Genomic DNA, 15605 nt, shown 5'->3' on the forward strand with positions numbered 1-15605 from the left:
ATCAGGCGAAAGAAGAAAGAATGGACAATTACCTATGGGTTGTAAGGAAAGAGCTTGAAAGCTTCAATACCATCCAAATCGAGTAGATATCCCAATCTCAGAATGGCTACTCTGATGCTCTGGCTCGCCTAGCTATGAGTGAGGGAATTCAAGTATTTGATAGCATCCCCGTAGGAAGAATATCCCTACCTACCACCGAATTGGTCGAAGTGGCCCTTATGATAATAGATCCCAAACCAACCTGGCAGGACGAGATCATCACACACGTAAAGATTAGGAAATGCCTTGAAAACTCGATAGAAGCCAGAAAGCTCCGAATCAGGTTGGCCAGATACGCACTCATCGATGATGTCCTCTACAAGCGAGGATATTCTACACCCTTGCTCAAATGCTTGAATGAAGAAGAAGCCCAACACACCTTGCGAGACGTTCACGAAAGAATATGTGGAAATCATTCCAGTGAGCAATCCTTGGGCCACAAGATCATACGTCAAGGATACTTCTGGGTTGAAATAGACATGATGCCCTCGAATTTGTCAAAAGATGCGACAAGTGCCAGCGTCTCGCGCCTATCATAAACACTCCACCGTGCGAACTAAACCCGGTAACGGCACCTTGGCCCTTTGCGAAATAGGGGGTCGACCTGATCGGACCTATGTCCACTGGAAGGGGAGGTGTGAAATTCGCAATCATTGCAGTGGATCACTTCACTAAATGGGCCGAGGCTGAGCCACTTGCCAAGATCACCGAAGAAAAAAAATCATATAGCTCTTCGTACGGAACTCGACCTCATCGAAGAAAAGAGGAACAACGTTAAACTCAAAAATGCAGTTTATAAGCAACGAAATGCCAAGTATTACAACCAGAAAGTACGAATGAGAGAATTTGACGTGGGATCCCTAGTCCTACGAAAGGTGTTTCTCGCCACAAGGGAGGCTGGTAGCGAATGCCTAGGACCGAACTGGGAGGGTCCCTATCTGGTAACAAAGATCCTATTAAGAGGGGCTTATGAATTGAAAGACTTTGGGGGTAGACCTCTACCCCACCCCTGGACCGCCAAACACCTTAGGCAATATCACCAGTAAACGTGAAGAGTCCGTAACATGCGAACCCGCTTGTAATGTCAACCATATCAATAAAAATGACTCCTTATTTTGAACATTCAATTCGACATCTGGTCAGAATTTTACAAAGTCCTACTCCATACGCAGGTCGAGTTAAGGTTATATGTGCTGCAACACTTAGATGAAATTCCTCCTAAGGAATTCTCCAAAGACCTGCTCCATAAGCAGGCCGAGCTAAGGTTGTATGTGCTACAACACTTAGACGAAATTCCTCTTAAGGAATTCTCCAAAGCCCTGCTCCATATGCAGGTCGAGCTAAGGTTGTATGTGTTGCAACACTTAGACGAAATTCCTCTTAAGGAATTCTCCAAAGCCCTGCTCCATACGCAGGTCGAGCTAAGGTTGTATGTGTTGCAACACTTAGACGAAATTCCTCCTAAAGAATTCTCCAAAGCCCTGCTCCATACGCGGGCTGAGCTAAGGTTGTATGTGCTGCAACACTTAGACGAAATTCCTCCTAAAGAATTCTCCAAAGCCCTGCTCCATACGTAGGCCAAGCTAAGGTTGTATGTGCTGCAACACTTAGACGAAATTTCTCCTAAGGAATCCTACAGGTCACACGCGCAGGCTGATCTAAGGTCGTAAGCAAGGCGGTACTTATGCATATCAAACCAAGTTCATGAAGTATTACCATGACTAAAACGAGATCCCTGCTAAAGAAACCATGTAAAACAGAAAAATCCTTCCATTCCAGACAAAACATCACGAAATATATCAAACGAAGATCATAGTGTAATACAGGTAGTCAAAAAACATCTCAAAATGCTAAACAATGTTTCCAAAATATTAAAAAATAATTATCCTAAGAGGGACCAGGGGAAAGAGGATCTTGGGGGATTGGGGTGCTGCCCTTAACATTTTGGTCAGGCTAGAATATCCAAATTCCTGCAACAACAGATAATCTCCACAGCTCTTCTCTCTCATCCAGGAAAACGGCATCGAAGTCCAGCCTCTCCCTCCGGATATGTTTTATCAGCTCCTCCAAGGCCACTACGTAGGCATCTTAGGCTAGGGCATCAAACTCTGGAGATTCCCTCCAAATCTCCATGGTCTTGATGGCCTTAGCCTCTGCCTCTTCTGCCCTCTTTATTGCCTTTCTGGTCCTCATATTGGTCTCTTCTACTTTTTCCATAGCCTCCCTTGTATGAGAACACTTCTTGGCCACCACAGTTCGCAACTCCTCTGATCAAGCCCTCTCTTCCTCTGCCTTTTTCCTCTCTACGTCAGTCTGCTAGTTGGCCTTTTCACCCCTAGTCTTCAAAACCTTGATCTCCTCCTGCAGCGTCTCCTCCAAGTCTAGTCTGGAGTGAAGCTCTTCCCCATCCTATTGAATTTATCCTCATCTCATTCTCCCGAGCAGCAAATTGAGCTCTCTCCCTCTCCATGCCTTGGTAGAGGCTTAGCGCTTGGTCCTTGGCTTTCATCATTTTTTCAAGCTCAATTTTTAGCTAAACAAAAATCAAAGAAGTCAGTGAGACTCGAGATATTTCATAAATCGGTGAAATTCAAAGTATGAGAGCTCGGATAAAGGTACCTTGTCAGCCACGGCCATTGTATACAAAATGGACCGGTGGCTATGGAGCTGAGCAGTGACGATCGCCTCCTCGAGCGATATCTCAGCTAAAAAACCCTGCTCCCTCTCATTCCAGCTCCTAGTCAGGATATTGGTAGAGTCGCGCAATGGAGGAGCCAGCGCAGCCGTCGTCTCCTTGGAAGGGGAGGGAGCCCACAAGAAATCCAATCGTATTTCAGGCCAGCGTCCTAGTAACCTATCCAAACTCGGCCTCTGCAGGTCGGGACATCTCTCTCGAGATCAGAAAGAGTTGTCAACTACAACGGAAGGAGCAGCAGAGACCGTCACCTCTGGGTTCGAATACGGTAGAGTTGGGATAGCCTCCAGAGTGGAAAATAGTAGAGAATGAGGGGCTTCCTGAACAGGACTCAGTGAGGCAGGAAGAACGTACTTCAGGATGGAAGGTGCAGCCGAAGTACCAGATCGGGTCCTCTTCAAAGGCGGGACCTCTTCCTCAGTTTCTTTAGATAAGTTCTCTATCCGAACTGAGGCCTCAGGCCTTTTTCGCTTCGCTGTCGCCACCACTGCCTCCTTGGCTGCCTTGTATCCTAACATTTTCGGACCACGGACTAAAAAAAAAAAAACAACAATAGACATATAAGTTGATGATAGTGTTGAAAGTCACGCGAGCTTAGGAAGGCAGTGTGATACTTTTACCTGGGCTAGCTGAAGTTGATGCTGATGGGCGAGTTGAGGTCTGGCCTGAAGCAATTGTCTGGATCAAGCCCGCCTTGAATAAATTCGAGTCGAAGATCACGTATTTGCACGACCTCTGCCTTTTGGGAAGAGCCCTTATGGCCTCAGCACGCCTATGCGTATCCTTGGTCGAGGTGGCCTTCTTGTAATATGCAAGCAAGAGCATAGGTAGTTAGCATTACTTTAATATCAGCTCGGACTTAAGTATCAAAGTAAGTGTTGCTTACATAAGGCATGGTAGAATTTGGGGACAACATCCTCCCCTATTCACCTTGGCTGGGTGGAACTCTCAATCTCCCGACACGTAGAAGAATTCCTCTTTCCACTTCTTAATTGAGGAAGACGTGTCCAGCACTAGGGAACCGCCGGTCCTCGGCCTGACACTAGTATACCACCAGCCAGAGCTCTTCCCATTCCCTTTGAAAATAAATAAGGAGTTGAACTGCTCGACACTCAGCTCGGGATTCCCTAACTAGTCCCATAAAATCAGGGTAGCAATCAAAGTTCACCACCAGTTGGGGCATAGCTGGGTCGGAGCTATACCCCAAAAGGAAAAGAATTTGCAAATAATCCTAGGGACGGGAAATCTAAGGTCGGCTTGTAAAATGGCCGAATTCAAAGCTACATATCCTAAGGGTGGCCTATCAGCGCGGTCGAAAGGTTCGGGAATAATCATTATCACCGAGCTAGGCACACCATACCTACCACGCCAGCTCGTCAGCGTATCCCCCGTTACAACCGACCTGTAAGAACTGGCTCCCCACTCTTCTAAGTCATTTCCCTCACTACTCTTGCAAGACCCTACCTTTTCAACTCCCAAGCTCTCCCTTTCCCGCTCCATTTCCCTAGGACGAGCTATGGTGATCGGGTTAGCAACTAAGATAGGAATAGGAGTAAGAATTTCCCTACAGCAGACGACGAACTAGAGGATGGAGGGTCGGACTCTTTCTGTTGGTTCTCCCAGGAACGTACCCTAGATTGGTCCGAACTCATAAGAAAATGCAAATAGGAACGACGAAGAGAGGAAAGCGAAAGAATACCTGGGAACTCGAAAGGCAACCTCACTAAGCAAAGTTGGAAACACGTATCTGTAAAATTCACCCACTGCCCTAGAGAGAAAATTCACAGCATGAAATGGTTAAATGAAAAGGCAAATGGGAATTTAAAAAGGGGAAGAAGGCCAAAGGTCTTACATCTGGGCCGCCTCTTGAAAAAGGGAGGGAAAAAATCAATGGCCCAAAAGCCCTGTAGCCGAAAAGCTTCCCAAGGAAGCAACCCTGCTAAAACAATGACACTTGGCACTACAATAATTACATTCCTTGGAAAAAGAACCGGTCGAGGAGGTCAGCCCCCCTTACGGCAGAACTTACCTAGGGAGTAACTGTTGACCACCAGACTCCGATCTCATGAGATTTGTCCGAGGACCCATTTCAATCAAGTGTGAGTACGGATTTTATGCTGCTCAAATTAGACCCGTCGTAACCTCTGAAAACATCATGATTACCCTTTGTCACACCAACCTCTCAAATCAATATACTTGTCAGGAGTGACATCACTACCGCCCAAAACCACCAATCCAAAGCCCGGAATCTCAAGCCCCTTTGAAGGTAATCATTACCTAGAGAAAACATTGACACATGGCCACTAGCCTCATCAACCAATCATAGGCGAATTTGACGACCCGAGTTTCGAGCTCGACACCGTAGTTGATTTGACTGATTTGATGTAATTTCGGCTAAAACCATGTATAAATAATGGAGTAGAATTTTTGTAAAAGGGAAAGATACACACGAAATCATAATCCGATCCCATCTTCTCTATATATTTCATGATCCGATTTAGCAATAAATCACCCATTTGTTTAAAGTTGGCTCAAAATTAGCCTTGCAAATTTTGACGTCAACACAATATTATACCAAAATCCTGGAATCATCCTCCCCTCAACTTTGGTTGTAATCCCTATTTCACTCCCATTCAGGTCGACCTGCAGAATTCATGAAAATCAAAACTCTAAAAATCATCAATTGATCTTGCAGAATCATCTTCTTCATGTCTTAAGATTTTGTTCAATCTTTATTCATCGTATTTATTCAATTTTTACAAACAGAAATTTCTGATCTTAGTGTTTCACTCCAATATAGAACTATCACCGCAATCGATAATGTCCACCCCAAATCGTCTTGCATCAATGGGAGTACAATAGTTTGGAGAAGATTAAGCTTTTACATTGAACCCTCAATTTGCATACTGATCTATGACTACACCTCACACATTAATTGTTTCATGTTTGGCCTAATTAGACACAACCATAATTTTGTCGCAACTTGTCTTTATTTTGAATTTCATCTATACATATTGAAGATGTTTTGGTTTTTAGTGCATTAGAACCACTATGTTTTCCTTCTTTTCAAAAAGTGATAAATCTAAGGATATAACCATAATACCTAATGTTATATTACGATTTTTTTATATATGTGAATTTTACTCATTCATTAAAATTTTAAAATCCCCACGCCCAACCCCACCCCCACCCCGGCGCGCGCGATTCCTGGCTCCGCCCCAGCCCCTTAAAGGTGCCTTTGTCGTTCTTCTACCATGTCATTTGTATGTGTAGGGGTACTTTTAGGCTGGGTTTCCTTATTGTATTCTTTTCTTAAGGAGAGGTTGTTATGGATTTGCTTAATTATTGATCATCAGTATGATCGTGGGACCTACAGAAATTCCTTTTCAGTCATCTGAAACATTCAAATTCCCACTGCCCACTACGAGTTTGGAGCAAACTTTTTAGATCCAAATGTATGTTATTTTTTACTATTTGTTAGTCGCTTATACAAACAAATAACTTCATTTAAAAATGCGAGGATTACTTGTTTCTTGTCAGTTGATACTTTTCGGGAGGGTGTTGACAGATGGAAGAGTAAATGCAAGAATGAATGTGATTTGTCTGAGAATCTTTCTTTGAAGGGAAACGTTCAAGTAAATATATTTAAGCTGTCAATCTGTTTTGAATGTTTTCCGTTCCCAATTGTACAAGAGCTGCTATTGTATTTCCTAGTTCACTCAATAAAGTTTATTTTTCTGGTTCTTTTTTCTTCTTCTGTAGCTTACAAGTGAGTCACATATTTCACAATCCATGGTCAATTTTGATTATAAGGTAATTAATCTTAAATTAGCTTCCATTCGCGTAGAACTAATAAATGGTTTAATTTATAAATCGATAAAAATGAGTTGTGGATGAGTGGATGCTACCTGTGTTTCCATTGGAATGTGTGGTGAGGTTTAACCATTTATAGATGATTTCTAAATTTTGCCAAAGGGAGGCTTAGTCATGAGGTGATATACCATTGAGGGTATTGTAGTCATAATTTAGCAAGGTTACATGTGGGTCTGTCCAGCTGGCAGCTTGCCATGTCAAATGCAGAAATGCCACACATACGGCGGAGCGCGAAGATAATGAAGTGGAACTCTGGAGTAATCAACTTGGAGCTAATAGTATTTGCCTTTTGATATGCAGACAGGGATTTGACTATAGGACTCAGTTTCAATTAGGGAATGGAGCCTTATTTGGTGCAAGTTACAGCCAGGTGAATGTTCTGATATTTTTTCACAAAATATTTCACTATCTTGAATATTACGTAAAATTTCTTAAACTTCTCAAAAAAGGCTTGATTGCATATTCATCTTTAATATGAATTAGCTTGGCAGACGACCATGGCTTGAAGCTATACGTTTCTTGCTGTTTTTTTCTTATATATTTCTGGGTGAATAACTTATATTGTAATTCTTGCCTTAATAATCTCGATTACACTTCTTGCCAAAATTCTTGATGGATAATTTAAATTATAGTTGTATTTGCCTCAATCATCTTAAAGAGACTTCATTCCCAATTTCTTATAGATGCCCAACTATTTAAGTCTCATTTTCCTTAATTTATCCTCCATTGTATAAATTCTCACATCTTGTTTTATTGAATCTAATATGGCTGCACCATCTTAGCATTATTTTTGCTATGTTCATAGTATGGAATTTTTTTTATATTGGAATTGTCAATGAAATTGAATAAGATTATAGAAATCGTCGAAGATTACAGTTGATGTTTATATTATCATTATAATTGTATTATATATAGATAGATTTTTTTTTTTACCATATTTAAATTATAGGTTACTATTAGTTAATATTGTAATCGATAGTTACCATATTTAATTTTGACTTGGTTCTATATAATGCGAGAACTTCTCACTTTGAGAGCCATCGAGTCTTAGATCATTATTCAATATATTTGACGGGAATAACCCAACTCTTAATGCAATAAAACTTAGTTGGTCTGGTAACCATTATTTGAAACTTTCCCCTTAGCTTTGTGGAATTATGAGAGAGACTATTTAATTATTGTTTATAACTCTAAGAACTTCACAAAGCTATACATAGTGAGGAAAAAAATCTGCAGGATCAGGAAAGTAAATTGTAAATAACTAATTTGGCCTCGTAAAAATTAAATCAAATCAAATAAGATTAAATATAATGAGATTGATTGTGCTGTAATTAAAAACAAAAAAAAACAAAAAAATTGGTTATGCTCTGATTACTTTTTTGTCTTACTAAATATTTGGTGAAATCTTTGACAAACTGCTGAGAAAATAATTGTTTCTCTAGTTCTCTGATAGGCCTCAAAAGCATGAGAATAGTTCCATTTAGCTAGTTAAAGTAGGGGAAGGTATTATGGGAATTTAGTAGAAAAATTGTATAGGTTCCTCACTATAAATAGGGAGGATAGTTTTATTTCATTTAGGCAGAATTTGGGTATTATCTTGGCAGAGAAGTAGAGCCTCTCGAAGCTTTACTAATTATTATATTTCCTTTCGTTCAGTTTGTAATTCCGTACAGAAATTCATAAATTGTTCTGGTACTTATCAAGTCTGATACCAAATGGTATGATCCGGAGAAATTTCCATGCTTCTGTTGTAATTTGCTATTGAAGGTGAGTTGAATTTGTATTAGTGTTGTTTCTGTGAAGTATTGAATTGAAGAACAGAAAGGTGGACTTGATGAATTATATGAAAATAAAGTATAGATTTGATAGGATTCGAGAGGCCTATCTCTCTCCCAATTGACTCCCAAATTCTGCCGAAATTAAATCAAACTACCCTCCCCTATTTATAGTAAGAAATATTGACAATACATTGTACCATTTTCCTATAGTACTCTTCCCATACTTTAACCAACTAAATGGAACTATCTTTTGCCTTTGGGGTCTATCATTCTCCAATCAATGACTCTCTTTGGTATGTATTCAGTTTTCTTAGTCTTCTATTTTTATTTATAGTCTGAATGATTTTGGAAGTTTTCTTCCCTTGATTAGACGAACTGCTAGTTAATATGGTATTCTTTGTGGTTATTATGTATTATGGAATAATGGTTTTGTACAGGGGAAAAAACAAAGAATAAGTTATCTCGATTGAATCTTGTTGTGCACTTGCAGAGTGTGATCCCACATTAGTCCTTGGGTGGTGAAGTATTCTGGGCGGGTCAACATCGAAAGTCTGGTATCGGTTATGCCGCCCGTTACAACGTAGACAAGATGGTACTATTTACTGGAGTTACTGTCTTCGGAAACGCTATAAGATTGATATTTTTTTATCACATTATCACATATATTCTCTATATCCTTATATTGTACTCTCAATTAGTGACACTGCAATGATTGACTTGATATCCTTTCAATTGTTACATGTGGGATGATGAATTAGCTATTTTATTGAGCTCTTGGGATGAAGACTGACCCGGTTTTACTTTTTCTTGGAAACAGTTAGATTATAGCAACAATATTCTTCTCCGAAGACTAAATAATTGTAGAAGTAAATAGAGATGATAGAACAATAAACTAAAACAGGAGGATGATCTAACATCTATGTCTAAATCTGATATTTGACTTGGCTTTAGTTCTTTTATTTATGCCAACAATTGTTTTTTGCTTTGGTTGTGCCAAAATTGATACCAAGGTCTTAAGGGAATTTACATTCAATCATGTAATTATTTGTGTATTTAATGAAAGCATATGTTCAACTTAGTTGTGCATGTGCATGTGCATGTGGGTATTGCAGCAGCTCTTTGCATGAACGGATCAACTAGGCACGTTTTGGTTGCCTTTTCTATAAATCAGATAATTTTTCAAATTGTATGCAAAATTATTCAGACTTCAACGCTCTTGACCAAGTTTTACATACCAGGGAATAAACCAAATAAAAATATCAAGAGCTTTTATGCAAGCCATTTTCCTGTACTGTGAAAATAATTTTATGCTTTTGGTTAGAATATGTCACTTAGCTTCTAATTTTTTCCACTTTGAACGTGTAAATATTTTTTTTCTCTCTCTCTCCTCTTCACTGTGAGGCAATTGTGGGGAGGGAGGGGAAGAGGAAGAAGTCTTCATTTCCATTGTTGCATTATGGGCCTTTAATGTTCAAAACTTGACACAAATGTTTATTCCCATGCTAAATCATGTTTAAGATATGCAATCTTTTCTAATGTTTCACTTGCAGGTTGCAACTGGGCAAGTTGCTAGCACTGGAATGGTTGCTCTTAGCTATGTTCAAAAAGTATCCGAAAAGGTAAAAATAGATGCTACTTCATAAAATTTATTGTAATTTTGATTGCATATACTTTTGCTAGGTTCCTTGGTTGCTTTCTTGTCAGTTCTTAGTTTGTTCTGTTGTATTTAGGTTTCTCTAGCATCGCACTTCATGTACAACTATACGTCTAGAGATGCCACGGCTAGTTTTGGTTAGATTACATCCTTTGGCAGGTAACTTCTACTCAAAACTTAATAACTTTTTGACATTATAATTAGCAGTCTGACACTTGTTTTTGGATTATGTTTATGCATGGTAAAAAAGCTTCTGATTTAATATGATATTTAAAAGTAATTCCTTGACCAAGTACATATTAAAGAGTCAAGCTGGAAACTTCAACCTTGATCTCTAAAATGTTGTCGTAATTGTTGCGAGAGCTTGTAGCACCTTCCAGTTTAATAATAGTTTTTGGTCTGTTAATATTTTTTACCAAGTACATAAAAATAGTCAAACTGGAAACTGCAACCTCAATCTCAAGTATGTCATTATTAGTGTTCTGAGAACTCGTACCACCTTCCAATCTAAGATTAGTTTTTGGTTTATCTTTTTTTTTTATATATAATTCTTTGATACCAAAAGATGGATTTAGACTTTGAACAATTGCTAAGAAACATTTTTAACTTTTCGAGGTCTTTGTTCATATATTGATGAGGGCAATCGATTTCCTGATTTAGACTTGGTAAAATTGCTAAGAAACATTTTTAACTTTTCAAGGTCTTTGTTCACATGTTTCTGTTGATGAGGTCAATCAATTTCCTCCATGCTGCTAATATTTGAATTTTTCTTCGACTCTCTCTCTCAGTCGCTCTCTGTTGTGTGAGATGATCCAGGATTTTCTGTTGTAGGAATGCTCTTGGGTGTACAATATTATTAGTTGGGTTATATGTTCGAGCAAATTCCTGACGAGTTATTATTTTGATAGTAATCTAGCTAACAAACTTGAGTAATTAATTTCTCAAGAAAAAAGGAGAAAGAATGTAGTACTTATTAGGAATTAGTCCTGCAGGACATTTTTAACCCTTTTATTTTTACCTTTTGGATTCTTTGGTTTAAAGACTTCAATTAGGCTTCCATATTGGCTCCCATGTATTTAGTCTAGCCAGGGGCAAGTATCCAGATCTAGTGTTAAGGCCACCTTCAGGGAATTTTTTGACACCGCTGGAGACCATGAAGATCAGCCTATGCTCTCTCATGATCTTGACCAATGTGTGATTGCTTTCTTGCTGATAAGCAATTGAAAGCTAAAAACTCAAGTTTTTCTACAAATTTATATAGACACTCTACCTTCTTGACCTTGTATTGGGGCTCTACTTGTGTGTTTTGGCCAAGGAAAAACCATTTTGGTGGATAAATAAAGGAAGAAAATGCAAGGATTTTGAGACAAGTGCAAGCCTGCCTTGGTCAAAATTGAGTAAAATATCAAGAGCTTAAGGTGAGCTAAAGAAGAATTAAATGATGTCTCTAATAGGAGCTTGGGTTTCCATTTCCACTTTGAAAATATCCACACTTGATAACTCTGTGAAGCATGAATGTTTATAGTGGTGTGACATGTCCGTGTCCATGTTCGACACATGCTAGAGATCAGCGTTCCTAGGTTACCCCAGAGCATGTCGTTTTCCTATTTTTTATAGTTTTCTTATATTTCCTACACTCTTTGGGACACACCTTGAGCATGTTTAGGACTATCGTGTGACGTTTCCTGTGTTGTTCATAGTCTAAGACGCTCAAAATTTTACGTTGACGCGTGATTAACTGAAGACCCCACTTTTTAAATTATGCTATGTAGAATTGGGATATTTTTTATATCTAAGAAAGTCATATAATGTGAGAGAAATTCTATCAAATGTCGAATTTGTTTCATTATCATCTATATGTATTTTTCTTCTTCCACTATGCCAATATGTTGTTTATAAATTTTTAATAATATAAATCCACTTGTCCATGTCCTACTTCTTTGAAATTTTTTGTGTTGCCAGCCTGTGTTATGTCATGTCTGTGTCATTAAGGAGAGTTAATTATTCCAATGGTCACTGAACTTTGGTCCATGCTTTGATTGGTTACTGAAGTTTAAAATGTTGAGTTTTAGTCACTGAATTTAGGTCCATATTTTAGATTGCTCACTGAAGTTTAAAATGTCGAGTTTTGACCACAAAACTTTAGAATATACCGTACATTACTCGCTAGCATAACTGTTGAACTTTGAAATCGAGTTTGCAGTGTGTAATGTACAATATTTTTCAAAGTTCAATGAGTAATGTACAACATTTTTTAAAGTTCAGTGAGTAATGTACAATTTTTTTCAAAGCTCAGTGAGTAATGTACAATATTTTTCAAATTTCAACGACCAAAATTCAACGTTTTAAATTTCAGTGAGCAATTAAAGATATGGACCTAAGTTGAATGACCAAAACTCATCATTTTAAATTTCAGTGACCAATCAAAGATATGGACTTAAGTTCAGTGACCATTAGAACAATTAAATACAATATTTTTCAAAGTTCAATGAGTAATGTACAACATTTTTTAAAGTTCAGTGAGTAATGTACAATTTTTTCAAAGTTCAGTGAGTAATGTACAATATTTTTCAAATTTCAACGACCAAAATTCAACGTTTTAAATTTCAGTGAGCAATTAAAGATATGGACCTAAATTGAATGACCAAAACTCATCATTTTAAATTTCAGTGACCAATCAAAGATATGGACTTAAGTTCAGTGACCATTAGAACAATTAACTCAATTATGAATAAGAGAATATAGCCTCTCCGAACCGATCATTTTTTATTTTGGGCCGTTGAGCAAAAATAGTACTGTTAGGTCTAAAATGCCCTCAAATTCAAGGCAAAAAGAAACACAAACCTTTTGAAGATCTTTAAAATTTGGGCGTGAATGAATTTCAGAATACAAAATTCCACTTAACATTGTTTTCTCCACTCATTTGGATACTCAAAATTAAATTCCACATAAATCTTCTCAAATATCGTTCATGTTCTTCATGCAAGGAAGAAAAAGAAAAATTGCATTCATGAGGTTAGAATTCTTCCTTTTCTGGATTCCTCTTTTATTCATTTCGTGTTTTTTCTGTTGATGATGAACTGGTGCTGAGTGGTAGTTTATATGACACTAAACAACTGCGGTCATTTGATGTTAAATGACCACAAGCCAGTTGCTTAAACAGCCAACAGTCCTTTAAGGGGTATTCTGTATTCAGGACATTTTTGAAGTGAATGGAGGCCTTTTAAACAAATAACGTGAACTCAGATCTCTAGTCACTTTTGCCTGTTTGACTAGGCCTTCTACATAAATTCCCCGTGTCATGTTTTTGTGCTTCTCAGCGTAACTCACTTTGGACAGGCATACCCATTGCATCAGCAACTATTTCAGGATGCTGTCACCATTTGCAGCTTGGTAAAATAACACCTCTTTGGTTTTCTGAGATGAAATAATCACATGCAGCTACCAAATTGAATTGCATTTTGAGTCATTTAAGAACAGCTATGGAGCATGTACACATTTGAAAGGCTTTCCACGTTTCTATATCAATTTGTTCAAGTGTTTTTGAAATTTGAATGGTCATCTAATGTTACAAAAGTTCACATACTTGGAAACATGTTATTCATTTAAAATGCATTTTGTAACAATTATGGAGTGTGCCGAATATTGATAATCCTTCCATGCTATTTATCAAGTTCTTAACTTGGATGATGTGAAATAGTCTAATCTGTTAAAGAAAATAGAACAACTTTTACATACGAAACAGAAAAAAAGAAAAAAAGAAAAAGAAAAAAAAAAGGACAATACTCCTAGAACAATGCTGTTAAATATATGCTAGGTTCTGTTTATTTTCCTTTTTCCTACATGGCCTGATATAACTGTCTGAAATCCGAGATCACATATTTTACTGTCTTGATGCATGCGTTGTGTTCATGTTATACGCTTTTAGCCAAAATGACTTTATAATTGCCAACTATGAAGGGATATGCACTGGATTTTATAAGTATTTGCAAAGTTATCCACTATTTTTTGGTCCTTGGTCCTTTTTAGTAACGTTTTAGGCTGCGGCATGCGGATGGTCTTTGATTTAGTTACAAATTGCAATACTTGAATACTTGTTCATGGATCCCTTATTATTCTGATTGGATTTCTCTCCCTCTGACTGTCATCTAAGAGGAAAGGTTGACTCTAATGGATGTGTGGTTGCTTTCCTTGAAGAGCGATTAAATATGGGGGTCTTAGTTTTATTCATTCTGCATAGGTAATGTTCAACATGGTAGCTGACCTGCTATTTATTTTTGCTTTATAGTGCATCTTTGGCTAAGCTTAACTAATTACAAAGTAAATTAATAGAAGTTGAAATCAGTTGCTTATTATGAAAGTAACCTATACGTTACTATCAATTATGCATTGCAGCTAGATCATCTGAAAAAAGATTACAAGTTTGGGTTTGGGCTGACAGTGGGAGAATAGAATAGAAGGCATATTGTTGTTCTGAATTTTCAGTTTGAGCTGATTGTTGCGAGTATTATTCCCTTTCGACGAGAATGAAAGAATCAGTTCGATTGAAATTATGTGTGGGCAGTGGGCAGAGCACCAGTTGGTACGACATTATTAGAATCACTACTTGTTGATTTTTGCAGCTTGGATATATTTGCTTAGCTAGATTTCATTATAAATTCAGTTTAATTTCAATCGTAAAAAGGTTTTAATCCAAGGTTGCTCAATGGTGTTAGACGAATTCAATGGATGAACGTGGTGACTCAGGATGACTGCAAAAGCTGTCAACTGGTTCACGTCAATCGAGATGGTAGCTCAAAGGTTCAAAAGTGGAAGGGGTGATTAATTGAGCCTTGCTACACGTACACAGAGTCTTACAGCTCGGTGTACAGCCCCCTCACATGGAGGCAGGACCCGTGCATTAATTGGGTGTGGACCCCTCTTCTCATGTGAGGCCGTGAGGGGAGTGTATGTGGTATACAAGGGAAAAAATTCTAATTAATTTGTAACGGGAATCTTGGGCGTGATTCATTGAATGAATGGGTATATTAAAATCGCCAAAAAATGTACCTTCAAAATAAAAAATATGTATGTGTATCTCGATGGAGACGTAATATGCAAGAGGGCCAAGTTGTGGATTGATTAATTTGTTGGAACGGCTGACCTGATGAAAATTAAGGTTGGTCATACAGATATGTCATATGTACCAAGTGCAACTGCAGCTGCAACGTGACATGGACTTATTCTCACCAATAATTTAGTGGCCTGGTCCACATATCCTATTCATCTACAAAAATTAACATTATTATTCTTCCTTATCCACTGTGTCTTATACTTTACACTCAATGAACCTTATCTCATCTCTACTGTCTGTCTCAGATTTTTATTTTTTTAGTTTTTGTTTTTGTCTCTGAAAGGTAGAACAAACCGTGTTAAGGAGATTGTTTGGCAGAAATTTTATTTTTTGTAGAGGAATTTTATGAGAAAGTTACGTTAAGTCAACTTTCTTTAAAAGTTCTTTTAGTCAAATAAAACACTTTCCAAAAATTATTCAAATATATTCAAAAGCTTTTTACTTTCAGAAGTC

General features: G+C 37.9%; 1 pseudogene; it reads left to right on the forward strand.

The window, feature by feature from the left end:
• Positions 1–5918: 5918 nt before the first annotated feature.
• On the forward strand, positions 5919–14370 carry LOC111399013 (annotated as a pseudogene).
• The last annotated feature ends 1235 nt before the right edge of the window (positions 14371–15605 follow it).

This window comes from Olea europaea, chromosome 1 (genome assembly GCF_002742605.1).
Source record: "Olea europaea var. sylvestris chromosome 1, O_europaea_v1, whole genome shotgun sequence".
Classification (NCBI taxonomy): Eukaryota; Viridiplantae; Streptophyta; class Magnoliopsida; order Lamiales; family Oleaceae; genus Olea; species Olea europaea.